The sequence below is a fragment of the Amblyraja radiata genome, chromosome 11 (genome assembly GCF_010909765.2).
Source record: "Amblyraja radiata isolate CabotCenter1 chromosome 11, sAmbRad1.1.pri, whole genome shotgun sequence".
Classification (NCBI taxonomy): domain Eukaryota; kingdom Metazoa; phylum Chordata; class Chondrichthyes; order Rajiformes; family Rajidae; genus Amblyraja; species Amblyraja radiata.
The window spans coordinates 65,938,054-65,956,825 of record NC_045966.1 but is presented as its reverse complement, the minus strand read 5'-3'; the positions used below and the strand labels follow the sequence as shown (position 1 = coordinate 65,956,825).

At 45.5% G+C, this 18,772-nt stretch overlaps 1 long non-coding RNA gene across 1 annotated transcript; it reads left to right on the top strand.

The window, feature by feature from the left end:
- Positions 1-2,540: 2,540 nt before the first annotated feature.
- Positions 2,541-18,460, top strand: LOC116978725. The gene is made up of 4 exons (XR_004413521.1): positions 2,541-2,612; positions 12,543-12,547; positions 17,302-17,305; positions 18,447-18,460. It is a non-coding gene; the product is annotated as an uncharacterized LOC116978725 (long non-coding RNA).
- Positions 18,461-18,772: the final 312 nt, after the last annotated feature.

Here is an 18,772-nt window from a genome sequence, read left to right as displayed (position 1 = left end):
GGAAATGCCGAATGGCCTTCTCCTGCACCTATTGTCTATCGATAGTTATATGGATGGGAAAGGAATGGAGGGTTATGGTCTGAGCGCAGGTATATGGGACTAGGGGAGACTATGTGTTCGGCACGGACTAGAGGGGTCGAGATGGCCTGTTTCCGTGCTGTAATTGTTATATGGTTATATGGTTATATGGTTATAAGTCTGTGATTCATGGACATCACCAGTTGCTGGGTGTCTTCTCTGCCAGGCCTACATTGCAGCCACCTTTCAGCTGATGCTTGTTTTGGGGCCTAGTCCCCTTCACATTTCTCTTTAGCGTATAAAAGGCACGTTCCATTGGGTTCAGATCAGGTGAAACAGCTCAAGTGTTAAATGCAACAAATGCATCACGTTGGAATAACTTTGCACCCTCCTGCAATGTTAAATGCAGCAAATGCGTTGCATTCAAGTAATGCAACCCCCCCACCCAGGCTTGGAAGTTCAATGCATTAATTTGCACTAATCTTGCAGAACCCCACAAAAATGTTAAATGCAACAATTGCATCGCATTGGAATAACTTTGCACCCTCCTGCAATGTTAAGTGCAGCAAATGCGTTGCATTAAAGTGATATTGCAACCCTCCGGGATGTGAAATGCATTAAATTCATTGCAATAATCCCAGATGTGAAATGCAACGGAGACGTCACAGACGGGACGGCGGGGGCGGGACATCCGGCCCTATGTCTGATCGGACGTCCCCATTGGCGGAAAGAGACGTCGCTCAACCGGGCGATGAGGCGGGACTTGCAGATAGCAGGAAGCGGCGTGTGATTGGAGGAGAGGGACGTCAGTCAGAGGGAGGGAGTAGGAACCCGCCCCCTTGTCTCTCTCTGGTCCGCGTGGCAGACAGGAGTGAGAGAGAGGGAGAAGGAGAGAGAGAGGGAGAGATTGAGGAGTGTGGGCTGGGGGAGGGATGGAAGGAAAGTGAGGGGAGGGAGGGAGAGAGAGAGAGAGGGAGAAATGAAGAATTGTGAAAATTGAAGAATTGAGTGAAAGAGAGGGGCAAGGTGGGAGAGAGTGAGAGAAAGGAGAGGGATAGGAAAAGATAGAGGGCAGGTGAGGAGAGGAGAGGGGAGAGAGAGAGGGATGCATTTTAAAGGAATTGCAGTCTTCACTTTCGGAGCAGATTTGCAAGTTTGTCCCCAGCGTCTGAAGAATGGTCTCAGCCCGAAACGTTGCCGATTTCCTTCGCTCCAAAGATGCTGCCTCACCCGCTGAGTTCCTCCAGCATTTGTGTCTCCCACCTATTCAATCGTTAGTCAACTTCAGAGTGGTGGCGTTCGTGCGTGCGCGCGTGGAGGGCGTGCGTATGTGTGGCACACAATACTCCAGGTGTGGTCTCACCAGGACCCTGTACAACTGTAGAACGACCTCTTTGCTCCTGTACTCAACTCCTCTTGTTATGAAGGCCAACATGTCAAAACTGCACACAATACTCCAGGTGTGGTCTCACCAGGACCCTGTACAACTGCAGAAGGACCTCTTTGCTCCTGTACTCAACTCCTCTTGTTATGAAGGCCAACATGTCAAAACTGCACACAATACTCCAGGTGTGGTCTCACCAGGACCCTGTACAACTGTAGAACGACCTCTTTGCTCCTGTACTCAACTCCTCTTGTTATGAAGGCCAACATGTCAAAACTGTACACAATACTCCAGGTGTGGTCTCACCAGGGCCCTGTACAACTGCAGAAGGACCTCTTTGCTCCTATACAACTATTTTTCTCTCTTTTCTTTAGTGGCCTTTCCAAATAAAATGAAAACATCTTTTACACTTTGTGGACAACTCGATGTTTGAATTATGTTCTTCAACCAGTTTAGTTTGGAGATACAGCGCGGAAACAGGCCCTTCGGCCCACCGAGTCCGTGCCGGCCAGCGATCCCCGCACACTAATACTATCCTACACACACACACACACACTAGGGGACAATTTACAATCATTACCAGAAGCCAATTAATCTACAAACCCGCACGTCTTTGGAGTGTGGGAGGAAACCGGAGAAAACCCACGTAGGTCACGGGGAGAGAACGTGCAAACTCCGCACAGACAGCGCCAGTGGTCAGGATGGAACCGGGGTCTCTGGCGCCGTGAGGCAGCAACTCTACTGCTGGGCCACCGTGATGACCAGAGAGGGAGGGAGAGGTGAATACTTCTCTCTCCCTGCTTCTCTCTCTCTCTCCCTCATCCCTCTCTCTCAATCTCTCCAAAACTTCCTAAAAACGTTCTCAAAAGTTTCTCAAAACTTTTCAAAACTCTTAAACTTTATCTCACACTCATTCCCTCCCTCTCTACCTCTGTCCCTCCCTCCTTCTTCCCCTCCTTTTTTCTCTCCATCCCACCCTCAATGCCCCAAAAAACCACAACATCCACCCCGGAACCAATATTCGGCGTTTCGCCCTCCACCCGGACGCCTGAGACCCGCCGTCCCGCTTTGCCAGCGCCGGTGCGCCGCTCTAAAGCGTCCCCCCTCCCTCCGGAAGCGCCTTTGTGGACAAGATCCAGGATCTTTGCTTTGGACAAGAGGTCGCCACACAACCGGGTGCGGTGCGGGAATCCAGCTGCAAAAAAAGCAGGTAAGGGTGAAGCGCTGCGGGGGAGGCAGCAATGCAGCCAGTGATGCATGCATTCCCTTTAATGCAGCAGGGGAGCATGCGTTCCCTTTAATGCAGCAGCGGGAGCATGCGTTCCCTTTAATGCAGCAGGGGGAGCATGCGTTCCCTTTAATACAGCAGGGGGAGCATGCGTTCCCTTTAATGCAGCAGGGGGAGCATGCACAGGCGCTTGCAGGCGGTTCACCCCTCTCTCCCCTGCTCTCTCTCTCCCTCCCCCTCTCCCCCCCCTCTCTCTCCCCCTCCCTCCCTTCTCTCTCTCTCCCCCCCCGACCCTCTCTCTCTCTCTCTCCCCCTCTCTCCCGCTCTCTTTCTCCCCCCCCCCCCTCCCCCTCTCTCTCTCTCTCTCCTCCCCCCTCTCTCTCCCCACCCCTCTCTCTCTCCCCCTCTCTCTCTCTCTCCCCCTCTCTCATCCCTCTCTCTCCCCCCCTCTCTCTCTCTCCCCCCCCCCTCTCTCTCCCCCCCTCTCTCTCTCTCCCCGCCCCTTCCCCCTCTCTCTCCCCCCCCCTCTCTCTCTCTCTCCCTCCCTTTCTCTCCCCCCTCCGCCCTCTCCTCTCTCCTCTCTCTCTCCACCTCCCCCCCTCTCTCTCCCCCCCTCTCTCTCTCTCTCTCCGCCCTCTCTCTCCCTCTCTCTCCCCCCCTCTCTCTCTCTCCCGCGCCCCCTCTCTTTCTCCTCCCCCCTCATCTCTCTCTCGCTCCCCCCTCTTTCCTCCCCCCCTCTCTCTCTCTCGCCCCCCCTCTTTCTCCCCCCCCTCTCTCTCTCTCCCCCCCTCTCTCTCTCCCCCCCCTCTCTCTCCCCTCCCCTCTCTCTCTCTCCCCCCCCTCCCTCTCTCTCTCTCTCTCTCTCTCTCTCCCCCCCTCTCTCTCCCCCTCTCTCTCTGCCACTCTCCCTCTCCCCCTCTCCCTCCATCCCTGGTGATACCACACCTGAAGTATTGGGGGGTTGTACGTAAGGTCACTGGGTCATAGGACATGACGCTGGGAGCCGCTCAATCCATTTGGAGGACATCCGTAACCTCCAGTATATGTTATTAATACAAGAAACGCGTACTTTCCTACCTGTTAAAAACCGCCAAAATGTTGAATTTTTTGCGCTGTAAAAAAATTGTGGAACTTGGGGTAAGTGTGAGAGACATGTACCCAACTTTAGAAATCCAAAAGTGAAGCGAAATGAAGGTAAAGAGAAGCGAGAACTGAAGGGCCAACAGCAGCTAAAGTGCTTGTCGAACATTGGCCGTGCAGATATCGGAATTGAAAATATTGGGAATTATTTTTCTGTAAATTTTTCTTCAGATGCATTTTCATTTTGTACGTAAAAACCCACTTGAGAACCATGGGCGATTAAAAAAAATTTACACCCAGATTTATCACTTCTGAAACTTTTTAGATGCCAAAGGAATAAAGAAAAAACACAAATAATGCCTTACTTGATGAAATGCAGTGAGCAAACGGCCAATGTTCGCCAAGCACTCTGGCTGTTGTTGTCCCTTCAGCTCTCACTTCTATCTACCGTCATTTATCCTCACTTTTGGAATTCTGAAGGAGGCTAAATGTCTCTCACGCTTATCCCGATTTCCATAATTATTTACAGCGCAAAAATTGACAATTTCAGCGGGTTTTAACGGGCCCGCTACGCTGGAAACAATGGTAAGTGCTTACCTGCAGTTCATCGCGTGTACTCCATTTGGAGTAGCGTAGCAACAGTACGGGTCATGGGTCATGACCCGACTGCCGTGAAACCTCCCTATTGTGTGCAGTTTTGGTCCCCTAATTTTAGGAAGGACATTCTTGCTATTGAGTGAGTGCAGCGTAGGTTTACAAGGTTAATTCCCGGGATGGCGGGACTGCAGGGCTGCCAACTCTCACGCTTTTGTGATCAACGAAAATTTCAAAACTCGGATAAACTGCATGGTCCGCGAGTGTTGGCGAGCCGGGGCTGCGGGAGGGATGGAAGCAGAACCAGCAGCGGGAACAGATGCGGGGAACTGGGACTGGTGAGTTTGCGGCGCTGTTGAGTGTTTGCGCGGCTAGTGAGTCGCTCGCTGCAGCTCTGGCCATGGAGCGCTCCGGACAGTGCGAGTGTCCCGGGCCGGAGGCGTCGGAAGCGCTGCTGCCGCGAGAGTCTCTGTGCCAAAGGGACAGACTCTCAAAGGGAGGTGGAGAGAGAGAGAGGGGAAGGAGACAGGGAGACAGTGGGGAGAGAGAGGGGTGTGAGAGGAGAGAGAGGGGAGAGACAGAGGGGGTGTGAATGGAGAGAGAGAGGAGAGAGAGGTGGGAGAGGGGGGAAGGGAGAGAGGGGTGAGAGGGAAGAGAGAGGGTAGGAGAGAATGGAAGAGAGAGGGGAAAAGATAGAGAGATGAGGGGGCAAAGAGAAAGAGGAGATAGAGACAGGAGAAAGGGAGGGGAGAGTGAGGTGGGAGGGAGAAATGGGGGAGAGAGAGGGGGGAAGAGAGAGAGGTGAGAGGAGAGACAGAGAGAGAGAGGGGAGAGTGTTTAGTGAGGGAGAGATAGAGGGAGGGAGAAAGAGAGAGAGGGAGGGAGAGAGAAGAGTGGGAGAGAGAGAAGAAAGAGGGGGAGAGAGTTAGGGGAAAGAGAGGGGAGAGAGTTAGGGGAAAGAGAAGGGAGAGAGGGAGAGAAGGGGGGGAGAGTGAGGTGGGAGGGAGAGAGGGGTAAGAGAGGGAGAGAGAGAGCGGAAGAGAGGGGGGGCAGAGAGAGTTAGGGGAAAGAGGGGAGAGAGAGTTAGGGGAAATAGAGGGGAGAGTGAGGTGGGAGGGAGAGGGAGAGGGGAGAGACTGGCGAAGAGAGGAGAGAGTGGGGGGAGAAAAAGGGGGGAGAGAGAAGAGAGAGGGAAGGTGAGAGGGGTGAGACAGGAGAGAGAGAGGGGGAGGGGTGAGATAGAGCGGAAGAGGGGGAGAGAGAGGGATGACAGTCAGGTGGGAGAGAGAGAGGGGGAGAGAAAGAGAGGTGGAGAGAAAGAGAGGTGGAGAGAGGGGGTGGGGAGGGAGAGGGGGATAGAGAGGCAGGGCTGCCAACTCCCATGCATTGAGCGTGAGAATCACGCATTTCAACAAATTCTCACGCTGATCACAAATTTCTCTTGCTCTGTGAGAAATTCTGTGATCAACGAAAATTTCAAAACTCATATCAACTGCATGGGCCGCGGGTGTTGGAAGCAGAAGCAGCGGCGGGGACAGATGCGGACGGGGAGCGGGGCTGGCGAGTGTTTGCCGGGCTGGCGAGTCGCTCACTGCAACTCCGGCCATGGAGCATCCTCAGTGCAAGAGTCCCGGGCCGTCGGAGGCATCGAAGCGTTGCGCCGCTGCCGTGAGAGTCTCTGTGCTGAATTTGCCCAGGTGACCGGCATGGATCAGGCTGCGGCTCGGTGCATCCTGGAGGACAACCAGTGGCTGCTGGAAGTAAATACCAAGCACTGGGTAGATACGGTGGAAGATAGTGGACTTCAAATGGGAGTGGTTGGTGAAAGCATCCTGCTTGCCTGCTAGATTTTCACTTACTGTAACTGCAGGAAAAATGTTCCCGATGTTGGGGGCGTTCAGAACCATGGGTCACAGTTTAAGAATAAAGGGGGGGGGGGGGCAGTTAGGACTGAGATGAGAACAAACTTTCTTCACGCAGAGAGTTGTGAATCTGTGGAATTCACTGCCACAGAAGGCAGTGCAGGCCAATTCACTGGATGTTTTCAAGAGAGAGTTACATTTAGTTCTTGGGGCTAACGACATCAAGGGATATTGGGAAAAAACAGGAAAGTGGTACCGATTTTAGAAGAATAGCCATGATCATGTTGAATGGCAGTGCTGGCTCGAAGGGCCGATGGCCTATTCCTGCACCTATTTTCTATGTTTCTATGCTTGAGTATAGGGCAATAAAACTCGATCACTTGATTTTGAAGCATTCATGCATGGTGGAGGTATAATGTAGTCATAGAGTGATACAGTGTGAAAACAGGCCCTTCGGTGCAACTTGCCCACACCCGCCAACATGTCCCAGCTACGCTACCTGCTTTTGGTCCATACCTCCAAACCTGTCCTATCCATGTATCAGTCTAACTTTTTCTTAAATGTTGGGATGGTCCCTGCCTCAAATACCTCCTCTGGCAGCTTGTTCCATACACCCATCACCATTTGTGTGGATAAAGTTACCCCTTAAAAAGTTACCTCTTAAAAATACTTCATACAAAATACATTGAAATCATACTTCTACAGTGCACTAAAACATGATTTTAATACATCAAATTTCAAAAGGTTCCTACCCTGGGAGGGGGGACCCCCTTCTTCCATACCCTCTCCTCACTCGGTTGCTCCACTCCCTCACCGGGTACCCCCAAGGCCAGTGATCAGTGATCGCACAGCCTCCCCCCTTTCAAAAACGCTCCAATCCAATTTAAAGCATATATATTGCATTCAAGTGTAAGTTAAAAGACTCGCTACAGTATGCACCATATTGCACAATTTCAAGCTGAAAAATGCAAATGTTCCGTACCAATGGGAGGGGGGACACCCTCCTCTCACACCCTCTCCCCGGTCGCTACGCTCCCTCGGGCTTGGTTTCTCGCAATTTCTCATTCCCAACTATCACCCAATGTTGGCAGCCCTGGGACTGAGAGAATGGAGCGGCTGGGCTTGTACACTCTGGAGTTTAGAAGGATGAGAGGTTATCTCATTGAAACATATAAGATTATTAAGGGCTTGGACATGCTAGAGGCAGGAAACATGTTCCCGATGTTGGGGGAGTCCAGAACCAGGGGCCACAGTTTAAGAATAAGGCGTCGGCCATTTAGAACGGAGATGAGGAGAAACTATTCCACCCAGAGAGTTGTGTATCTGTGGCCATTTAGGACTGAGATGAGGAGAAACCTTTCCACCCAGAGAGTTGTGAATCTGTGCCAATTTGGGGCTGAGATGAGGAGCAACTTTTCCACCCAGAGAGTTGTGAATCTGTGGCAATTTGGGGCTGAGATGAGGAGCAACTTTTCCACCCAGAGAGTTGTGAATCTGTGGCCATTTTGGACTGGGATGAGGAGAAACCTTTCCACCCAGAGAGTTGTGTATCTGTGGCCATTTATGACTGAGATGAGGAGAACATTTTCCACCCAGAGAGTTGTGAGTCTGTGGGATTCTCTGCCTCAGAGGTCGGTGGAGGCCGGTTCTCTGGATGTTTTTTTCAAGAGAGAGATAGATAGGGCTCTTAAAGATAGTGGAGTCAGGGGATATGGGGAGAAGGCAGGAACGGGGTACTGATTATCATTATTATTATTATTATTATTATTATTATTATCATTATCATCCTTTATTGTCATCTTGCAAAGCAACAATTGTACAGTGAGATTTTTGATTGGAGAAAGGCTAACTTTGATGAGATGAGAGATGATTTAAAAGGAGTGGACTGGGACATTTTGTTTTATGGGAAAGATGCAGAAGAGAAATGGTGGACATTTAAAGGGGAAATTTTAAGAGTACAGAATCTTTATGTTCCTGTTCGGTTGAAAGGAAACAGTAAAAATTGGAAAGAGCCCTGGTTTTCAAGGGAAATTGGACATCTTGTTCGGAAAAAGAGGGAGATCTACAATAATTATAGGCAGCATGAAGTAAATGAGGTGCTTGTGGAGTATAAGGAATGTAAAAAGAATCTTAAGAAAGAAATTAGAAAAGCTAAAAGAAGATATGAGGTTGCTTTGGCAAGTAAGGTGAAAGTAAATCCAAAGGGTTTCTACAGCTATATTAATAGCAAAAGGATAACGAGGGATAAAATTGGTCAATTGGAGAAACAGAGTGGGCAGCTATCTGCAGAGCCAAAAGAGATGGGGGAGATATTGAACAATTTCTTTTCTTCGGTATTCACCAAGGAGAAGGATATTGAATTATGTGAGGTAAGGGAAACGAGTAGAGTAGTTATGGATACTATGAGTTTCAAAGTAAAGGAAGTACTGACACTTTTGAAAAATATAAAAGTGGATAAGTCTCCAGGTCCTGACAGGATATTCCCTAGGACATTGAGGGAAGTTAGTGTAGAAATAGCCGGGGCTATGACAGAAATATTTCAAATGTCATTAGAAACGGGAATAGTCCCCGGGGATTGGCGTACTGCGCATGTTGTTCCATTGTTTAAAAAGGGTTCTAAGAGTAAACCTAGCAATTATAGACCTGTTAGTTTGACTTCAGTGGTGGGCAAATTAATGGAAAAGATACTTAGAGATAATATATATAAGCATCTGGATAAACAGGGTCTGATTAGGAACAGTCAACATGGATTTGTGCCTGGAAGGTCATGTTTGACTAATCTTCTTGAATTTTTTGAAGAGGTTACTAGGGAAATTGACGAGGGTAAAGCAGTGGATGTTGTCTATATGGACTTTAGTAAGGCCTTTGACAAGGTTCCTCATGGAAGGTTGGTTAAGAAGGTTAAACTGTTGGGTATAAATGCAGGAATAGCAAGATGGATTCAGCAGTGGCTGAATGGGAGAAGCCAGAGGGTAATGGTGGATGGCTGTTTGTCGGGTTGGAGGCAGGTGACTAGTGGGGTGCCTCAGGGATCTGTGTTGGGTCCTTTGTTGTTTGTCATGTACATCAATGATCTGGATGAAGGGGTGGTAAATTGGATTAGTAAGTATGCAGATGATACCAAGATAGGGGGTGTTGTGGATAATGAAGAGGACTTCCAAAGTCTACAGAGTGATTTAGGCCATTTGGAAAAATGGGCTGAAAGATGGCAGATGGAGTTTAATGCTGATAAATGTGAGGTGTTACACCTTGGCAGGACAAATCAAAATAGGACGTACATGATAAATGGTAGGGAATTGAAGAATACAGTTGAACAGAGGGATCTGGGAATAACCGTGCATAGTTCCTTGAAGGTGGAATCTCATATAGATAGGGTGGTAAAGAAAGCTTTTGGTATGCTAGCCTTTATAAATCAGAGCATTGAGTATAGAAGCTGGGATGTAATGTTAAAATTGTACATATCATATCAAAGATTTCAAAATAAAAAGAATAAGACAGAACAATTGTTGTTAGAACAAGAAATCAGACAGTTAGAGTTGGATAATGCCAAAGATTCCACGACAGATAAACACAATAAGATAATATTACTGAAATTTAAACTTAATCGAATTTTATCGGCAAGAGTAATAAGACTATTCCAAATTACAAAACAGGAACATTTTGAGTTTGGTGACAAACCACATAAGCTTTTAGCTCGACAATTGAAAAAACAAGAAAAGGAAAATACTGTAACCAAAATTAAATCAGAGAAAGGTGAATTACTAATACTACCTAAAGATATTAATAATAGATTTGCCCAATTTTACTAAAACTTATATACATATAAAATTAAAATAGAAGATAGTAAAATAAAAAAAATTCTAGATAATTGTAATCTTCCAATACTGGACCTTTTGGAACAAGAGGAATTAGGAGCTCAAATTACAATCAAAGAAATAGGTGAAACAATAAAATCGCTGAAAAATGGTAAGACACCAGGACCAGATGGTTTTAATAATGAATTTTATAAAAAAAATTCAGGAGATAACAACCCCTTATTTATTTAATTTATACTCCCATGCTTTTAAAGAAAACAAACTACCTGAAACACTAACAGAATCAACTATTACGCTTATTCCAAAAAAAGATAAAGATTTAGAAGATCCGGGCTCGTACAGAGCTATATCACTTTTAAATACAGATCAGAAAATTTTAGCAAAGATTTTAGCAAGAAGATTAAGCAAATATATTAGTAAATTGATAAACCCTGATCAAATGGGGTTTATACCTAAAAGATACTAATTTAATCATCTGAGACGCCTGTTTAATATAATGTACTCGCATAAAGTAGAGGAAGAAGATATATCAATTATTTCTTTGGATGCAGATAAAGCATTTGATCAGGTAGAGTGGCAATACTTGTATAAAGTACTACAAAAATTTAATATGGGAGAGAATTTTATAACATGGGTAAAATTATTATATGATAAACCGATGGCAAGAATTTTAACTAATCACATGTTATCTCAAAAATTTCAACTATCAAGGGGTAATAGGCAGGGATGTGCACTATCACCCCTGCTATTTGCCCTTATGATAGAACCCCTGGCTGAAAGTATAAGAATTCATCCGAATATTCAGGGCTATAATACCAGGGACTCAAAGAATAAAATCTCATTATATGCAGACGATATACTTTTATATATTACAAAGTCACAAACGAGCATACCAAATTTATTAAACTTAATAGAGGAATTTGGGTCTTTTTCTGGATATAGAATAAACTGGAATAAAAGTGAAATCATGACATTAAAACCTCAAGAACCTACACACTTACTGAAGTTCCCCTTTAAAATCGCAACAGAAAAATTTAAATATTTGGGTATTCAGATTACTAGAAAATATGAAGCATTATTCAATGCTAATTTCATGCCTTTATTAAATAAACTTAATACGTTGATTAAATTTTGGAAAACACTTCCCTTATCATTATTAGGTAGAATAAATGCAATAAAAATGATCTTCCTACCACAATTACTATACCTATTTCAATCTATACCGGTATATATACCAAAATATTTTTTTTTAAATTAGACTCTAATATTACTAATTATATTTGGGATTATAGATCACATAGAATCACAAAAAAACACTTATGTAAACCAAAAGAGGTCGGGGGACTTTCACTTCCGAATTTTATGTATTATTACTGGGCAGTGCATATTAAGAATATGATTTATTGGTTGGATAGTTCTACCCAACAGACAGAATGGATAAAAATGGAGAAGGAGGATTGCCATCCTTGTAATATAGGAACGATCCTCTTCTCCCCAAAAAAACTGAATAACACAATATATAAGAAGAACCCAATTATATATGGTACAATAAGAATTTGGAAACAAATAAAATTATCTTTAAAATTAAGAAATCTATCACTGTTAATGCCAATAGCGAATAACCCTTTATTTAAACCATCTCTTATTGATAAGACATATAACCAATGGGAAAGTCTCGGAATTAGAAGGATCGGGGATATGTACGAAATGGGAAACTTACTATCATTCCAACAACTACAATTAAAATTTAAATTGAAAAACAACCAATATTTTAAATATCTTCAGATTTGCAATTTCGTGAAAAAATATATACAAGGATATCAAAAAGTAACTCCTGACTTATTGGAAGAAGCAATGAATATTGAAGCTGACACAAAAATTAATATCATATTTATATAATAGTATTCTAAATATAGACAGACCTACCATCGACAGAGGTACTTAGAGAAGAGTGGGAACGGGAACTAATGATAAAAATTACGAAGGTTAAATGGGAAAAATACCTGATATATATTCACAAATGTTCAATTAATGTAAGACATAATCTAATTCAATTTAAAATTGTACATAGATTATATTATTCAAAAACAAGATTGAACAAATTTTATCCAAATATATCCGCCACTTGTGATAAATGTCTAGCCCAAAAGGCAACTATAACACACTCCTTAGTTTCCTGCATAAAACTTTATAGATTTTGGAATGATATTTTTGAAATATTTACAAAATTATTCAAGACAAGAATGGAACCTAATACTGAAATGATTATATTTGGCGTAATGGAAGATGGGAATAAATTGAACACATCTCAAAATCTATTCCTTAACTATGGTTTAATAATAGCAAAAAAATTAATTCTTAAATTTTGGAAGGGTACATCAATACCAATGCTTAAAATGTGGATTGCAAGTATGTTGGACACCACTCATCTTGAGGAAATGCGATTCCTCCTAATGGATAAATCAGACCAATTCATAACGAGTTGGTCTCCATTCGTCGTTTTTTTGGAATCATATGGTGCAACACAATTGTAAAAAATAACTGTTTCAGGACTGGACGAGGGTTGGTCAAGATTATAAATAATGATCTCCTTTTCTTTTTTATTTTATTTTCTTTTTTCTATTCTCTCTCAACTTTCTTCATTTACTCGTTTTCTTTTTTCACACACTATATATTTCACATCTTTCTATCCTTTACTATCTAACTTCTTTTTCTTATTCTAATCTTTTTTCAGTGTAACAAAAAAAAAAAAGAAGTTGTACATAAAATGTATTATGAAAATATATATTATGCACTTTGGTGCCATATGACTGTACTTACTTCTAATAAAATAAAATATAAAAAAAAAAAAAGAAATTGTACAAGGCATTGGTGAGACCAAATCTGGAGTATGGTGTACAATTTTGGTCGCCCAATTATAGGAAGGATGTCAACAAAATAGAGAGAGTACAGAGGAGATTTACTAGAATGTTGCCTGGGTTTCAACAACTAAGTTACAGAGAAAGGTTGAACAAGTTAGGTTTTTATTCTTTGGAGCGCAGAAGGTTAAGGGGGGACTTGATAGAGGTCTTTAAAATGATGAGAGGGATAGACAGAGTTGACGTGGATAAGCTTTTCCCATTGAGAGTAGGGAAGATTCAAACAAGAGGACATGACTTGAGAATTCGGTAGGGGGCGCTGCACTGGCAGCAAGCAGCCTGTCGGCAGCGTGTCCGTCTTTTTTCAACTTTTTTTATTTTTTTAGTATGTTTAAAAGTGTGTTTTTAATGTTTCTTTGTGTGTTATGTGTGGGGGGTGGTGTGGGGGGGGTAAGGGGGAAACCGTTTCGGCCGCCTCTTCCATGGAGAGGCGACTTTTTCAGGTCTCCTCCCCCGTGGCCTAACAGCAAGGATCGGCGCGGACTTTCCCGGAGACGCGCCCGGAGCTTCAGCGGCGGGCGCAGCGTGGACTATCGGCGCGGAGCGGGTGAGACCTTGCTGGAGGGGAGCGCTCCGTTACGCTGGCCCGCGGCAGCCGGCAGTCTGCAGAACTCCAGCTGGTGCGGCGTCTACAGCCCGGGATCTCACGTTGGGGACCCGGGTGGAAGAAGAAGCTTCCACCGCCGGCCCGCGGCCGTCTTCTACCGCGGGCGCGGTATGGACTTAACATCACCCATGGAGGGGAGCTTCGACCGCCGGCCCTGCAGATTGCGGTGCTTCCGGCTGCGGCACGGCAGGTACTTTAAAACTTTGACCGCCGGCCTGCGGCCTACACCAGCCTGAAGCCGCGGTCTCTGGTTGGGAAGAGCCGATCCTGGACTCACCTTGACTTTGACTTTGTCCCTTACCATCTGGACGCCCGCAGCAACGGCTGTGGAGGGTGGAGGTCCCGACCACGGGGGAAAATGGAGGAGGACTGGCCAAGCTCTGTGCCTTCCACCACAGTGATGAATGCTGTGGTGGATGTTTGTGTAAAATTTTTATTGTGGTTGTGTTCTTTATTACTGTACCGCTGCTGGCAACCCAAATACCACCGACCTTGGTTGTGTGGCAATTAAATTATATCAATTAAGGGACAGAAGTTTAGGGGTAATACGAGGGGGAACTCTTTACTCAGAGAGTGGTAGCGGTGTGGAATGAGCTTCCAGTGGAAGTGGTGGAGGCAGGTTCGTTGGTATAATTTAAAAATAAATTGGATAGGCATATGGATGAGAAGGGAATGGAGGGTTATGGTATGAGTGCAGGCAGGTGGGACTAAGGGAAAAAAGTTGTAGGGCCGAGATGGCCTGTTTCCGTGCTGTGATTGTTATATGGTTAAATGGTTATAACCATATCACAATTACAGCACAGAAACAGGCCATCTCGGCCTTTCATGTCCGTGCCGAACACTTATTTTCCCCTAGTCCCATCTACCTGCATTACCTCGTATTACCCCTAAACTTCTGTCCCTTAATTCTCAAGTCATGTCCTCTTGTTTGAAGCTTCCCTACTCTCAATGGGAAAGGCTTGTCCACGTCTATCCCTCTCATCATGTTAAAGACCTCTATCTAACTTTCTGGTGCCTTTCCCCACAGTGGAAATTTTTGATTCTGCTGTGGGAGGACGTTTGTGTTGAACTCTATAATGTGTTGTGTCCATTTTCTTTATTTTTTAACCTTTTTCTATGGTTTGTATGGAAACTTATTATCTATTTTATGTAAAGCTCTTTGGTGTCAATGCGAGTTGACTTAAAACGTGCTATATAAATAAAACTTACTTACTGTAACTTAGTTGCTGAAACCCAGGCAACATTCTAGTAAATCTCCTCTATACTCTCTCTATTTTGTTGACATCCTTCCTATAATTAGGCAACCAAAATTGTACACCATACTCCAGATTTGGTCTCACCAATGCCTTATACAATTTTAACATTACATCCCAACTTCTATACTCAATGCTCTGATTTTTATAAACCAGCACACTAAAAGCTTTTTTTACCACCCTATCTACATGAGATTCCACCTTCAGGGAACTGTGCACAGTTATTCCTAGATCCCTCTGTTCAACTGCATTCCTCAATTCCCTACCATTTACCATGTACGTCCTATTTTGATTTGTTCTGCCAAGATGTAGCACCTCACACTTATCAGCATTAAACTCCATCTGCCATCTTTCAGCCCATTTTTCCAAATGGCCTAAATCACTCTGTAGACTTTGGAAATCCTCTTCATTATCCACAACACCCCCTATCTTGGTATCATCTGCATACTTACTAATCCAATTTACCACCCCTTCATCCAGATCATTGATGTACATGACAAACAACAAAGGACCCAACACAGATCCCTGAGGCACCCCACTAGTCACCTGCCTCCAACCCGACAAACAGCCATCCACCATTACCCTCTGGCTTCTCCCATTCAGCCACTGCTGAATCCATCTTGCTATTCCTGCATTTATACCCAACCATTGAACCTTCTTAACCAACCTTCCATGAGGAACCTTGTCAAAGGCCTTACTAAAGTCCATATAGACAACATCCACTGCTTTACCCTCATCAATTTCCCGAGTAACCTCTTCAAAAAATTCAAGAAGATTAGTCAAACATGACCTTCCAGGCACAAATCCATGTTCCAGGTATGAAATAAAACGATTAAAAAAACAATCCAGTTCCTGATAAAACAGTACGAATAGTTTAAAAAAAAGTGCAGGTAAAAACAGCAACATTAAAATACAAGTAAAAACATTCATAAAATGTCCAGGGCAGCTGATTTAAGTGGCCTGAGCCACTGCCAGAGTTATTACTCAGTGTCAGTTTTTTAAATTGTCAGTGTAAAAAGCAGCAGAATCAGGTGGAGTGACTGTTTAGCAGCCTCACAGCCTGTGGCAGGAAACTGTTTAGCAGTCTGGTTGTCCGGGCTTTGATGGCAGGAGATCCAGGTGTGTGTGGAGTGGGTGCAGTCTGTCCTTTGCTATACTCAGTGTTTTTTTCAGGCAGCGGCTCTGGAACAGTTCTTGTACCGAGGGTAGCGAGACGCCAATGATCCTCTCTGCTCCCCTCACTACCCTCTGCAGAGACTTCCTGTCTGAGCAGTTACAGTTAGAGTACCACGTGTTCATGCAGTACGTAAGTACAGACTCCACCATGTCCCTGTAAAAAGTCCTGAGGATGTTGGTGGGGAGTGAGGCCTGTATGAGTTTCCTCAGGTAGTGCAGTCGCTGATGGGCCCGTTTGACAATCCCAGTGTTGTTCTTGGACCAGGTGAGACTGTCTGTGATTTGCACTCCGAGGAACTTTATGCTCTCCACTCTCTCCACCGTGATGCCACTGATGTTGAGGGGTGTGTGTTTGGGCTGCGACCTCCTGAAGTCGACAATCATCTCCTTTGTTTTGTCTACGTTTAATTCTAAATTGTTGTTGCCGCACCAGTCCACTAGTTGTTTCACTTTCTCCCTGTACATTGTTGCATCCTCTCCACTGATGAGTCCCACCACTGTGGTGTCATCTGCAAATTTTATAATCTTGTTGTCCCTGAATCTGGCAGCACAGTCATGTGTGAGCAGTGTGAACAACAGCGGGCTGAGCACACAGCCTTGAGGGGAGCCAGTGCTCAGCGTGATCGAGCCTGAGGTGTTCTTGCCAACACAGACTGACTGCGGTCTCTGTGTCAGAAAGCCCAGGATCCATTGACACAGGGTGGTGTTAGGGCCCAGCAGGGTTAGTTTCTCCACAAGTCTCTGTGGGATGATGGTGTTAAAGGCTGAGCTGAAATCAATGTACAGGATTCTGGCGTAGGTGTTTTTGTTTTTGCAGATGAGTGAGTACTGTGTGCAGCGTAGTAGAGATGGCATCTTCTGTAGAACGGTTGGGGCGAAAGGCAAACTGGAGGGGATCTAACGATGAGGGGAGGCTGGCAGTAATGTGAGGTTTAACCAGGCGTTCAAAGCACTTCATTACTATGGGGGTTAGGGCGACAGGGCGGTAATCATTTAGGCAGGCCACAACGGATTTCTTTGCTATTGGGATTATTGTGGAGGTTTTGAGGCATATGGGGACAATGGCTTGACTAAGGGAGATGTTGAAGATGTCTGTTAGCACATCTGCTAACTCATCCGCACATTCCTTGAGCACATGTCCTGGGATGTTGTCGGGTCCAACTGCTTTCCACGGGTTGACCTTAGACAGGATTCTCCATGTGTCCATTGAGTCTATGGTCAGGACTGGCTGGTCAGTTTGTAAGCAGGGGCTGGCTCTCCCCTTGGGTGTGGTGTTTGCTGCATCAAAACGGGCAAATAAATTGTTCAGTTTATCGGGAAGAGAAGTGTCGGTGTCAGTCACCTGCTGCCTTGCCTTGAAGAGCAGCTGTGTTACCGGCTCTCTAGGCTGCATCACGGGCCCTCAGCAGCGAGCGCACCTCTGCTGTCATCCATGGCTTTTCATTTCCACGGAGATTAGGGATGATCAGCCATGATCACATTGAATGGCGGTGCTGGCTCGAAGGGCCGAAGGGCCGAAGGGCCGAATGGCCTCCTGCACCTGTTGTCTATTGTCCAGTGAAGCTGATTTGACTCTTGTTGTTAGACAAAAATGCTGGAGAAACTCAGCGTGTGAAGCAGCATCTATGGAGCGAAGGAAATGGTTCTTGAGTCTGAAGAAGGGTCTCGACCCGAATCGTTACCTATTCCTTCGCTCCGTAGATTCTGCTTCACCCGCTGAGTTACTCCAGCATTTTGTGTCTGCCTTCGATTTTCAAGCACCTGCAGTTCCTTCTTAAACATTTAGACGATATTGTTGTCTCGTTTATTCCATTCCTTTGCAGCTCTTACAAAGAACGAGTCCTTATAAATATCTGTCCTGGCCAATGGCGTTTCTATTTGCAGATCATTTCTCTTTCCTGTTCTATGTGTTGAGTACGTTATGTATCTGTCTGCAGTTAGGCCCACGGTTGGCAGGAATGGGTCTATGTTCACCCAAATCCTCTGTCCCCGCGAGTGAGAGAGAGAGAGAGAGAGGGAGAGACAGAGAGAGACAGAGAGACGGAGAGAGAGACGTAGTGAGAGAGAGAGACAGATGCAGAGAGAGGGAGAGATAGAGAAACAGAGAGAGATAGAGAAACAGAGAGAGATAGAGGGAGAGAGGGGGACAGAGACAGAGAGGGACAAAGACAGAGAGAGGCAGAGACAGAGACAGACAGAGAGAGAGAGACAGAGAAAGAGGGAGAAACAGACAGAGGCTGAGTGAGAGAGACAGAGACGCAAAGAGAGAGACAGAGAGAGAGAGAGAGAGAGAGAGAGATAGAGATTGAGCGGGACAGAAAGAGAGACAGAGAGAGAGCAGAGACAGAGAGACAGACAGACAGAGAGAGAAAGAGGGAGAGACAGGGAGAGAGGCAGAGACAGAGAAAGGGAGAGAGAGAGACAGACAGAGAGAGAGAGACAGGCAAAGAGAGAGACAGAGAGAGACAGAGTGAGAGGAAGAGACAGAGAGAGAGAGAGTGAGATATTGAGGGACAGAGAGACAGACAGACAGACAGAGACAGACAGACAGACAGACAGACAGACAGACAGACAGACAGACAGAGACAGACAGAGAGAGAGAGAGAGACAGAGATGTAGAGACGGAGACAGAGACAGAGAGACAGAGACAGACAGACTGAGAGACAGAGTGACAGAGAAAGAGAGAGAGAGAGACAGGGAGCGAGGCAGAGAGAGACAGAGACGGAGAGAGACAAAGAGACAGAGAGAGAGAGACAGAGGGAGAGAGAGAGGGAGAGAGAGAGACAGTGAGAGAGAGAGACAGATGCAGAGAGAGAGATAGAGATAGAGAGAGAGAG